Here is a 254-nt window from a genome sequence, read left to right on the forward strand (position 1 = left end):
TCCTTCTTCGCCAACAACAACAGTCCTTTTGATAATGCCTTCGATTTGGGACCTGACTCCAGTTTCTTCTTCTCCGGGAACCATTCTTCCAACTCCCCTCTTTTGATGGCTTTCTCTCAGCCTCTAATTGGCTCCGCTGACATGACTTCCGCTACTGAATTCCCGCCGGCGACGCGGTTGCTCCCGGCGGGGGGCACCGACGATGATGCGGTGGCGCTGGGTGCTGGATTTGAAATGGAAGCGTTTGCGGCTTC

The sequence above is a fragment of the Arachis duranensis genome, chromosome 6 (assembly GCF_000817695.3).
Source record: "Arachis duranensis cultivar V14167 chromosome 6, aradu.V14167.gnm2.J7QH, whole genome shotgun sequence".
NCBI lineage: Eukaryota > Viridiplantae > Streptophyta > Magnoliopsida > Fabales > Fabaceae > Arachis > Arachis duranensis.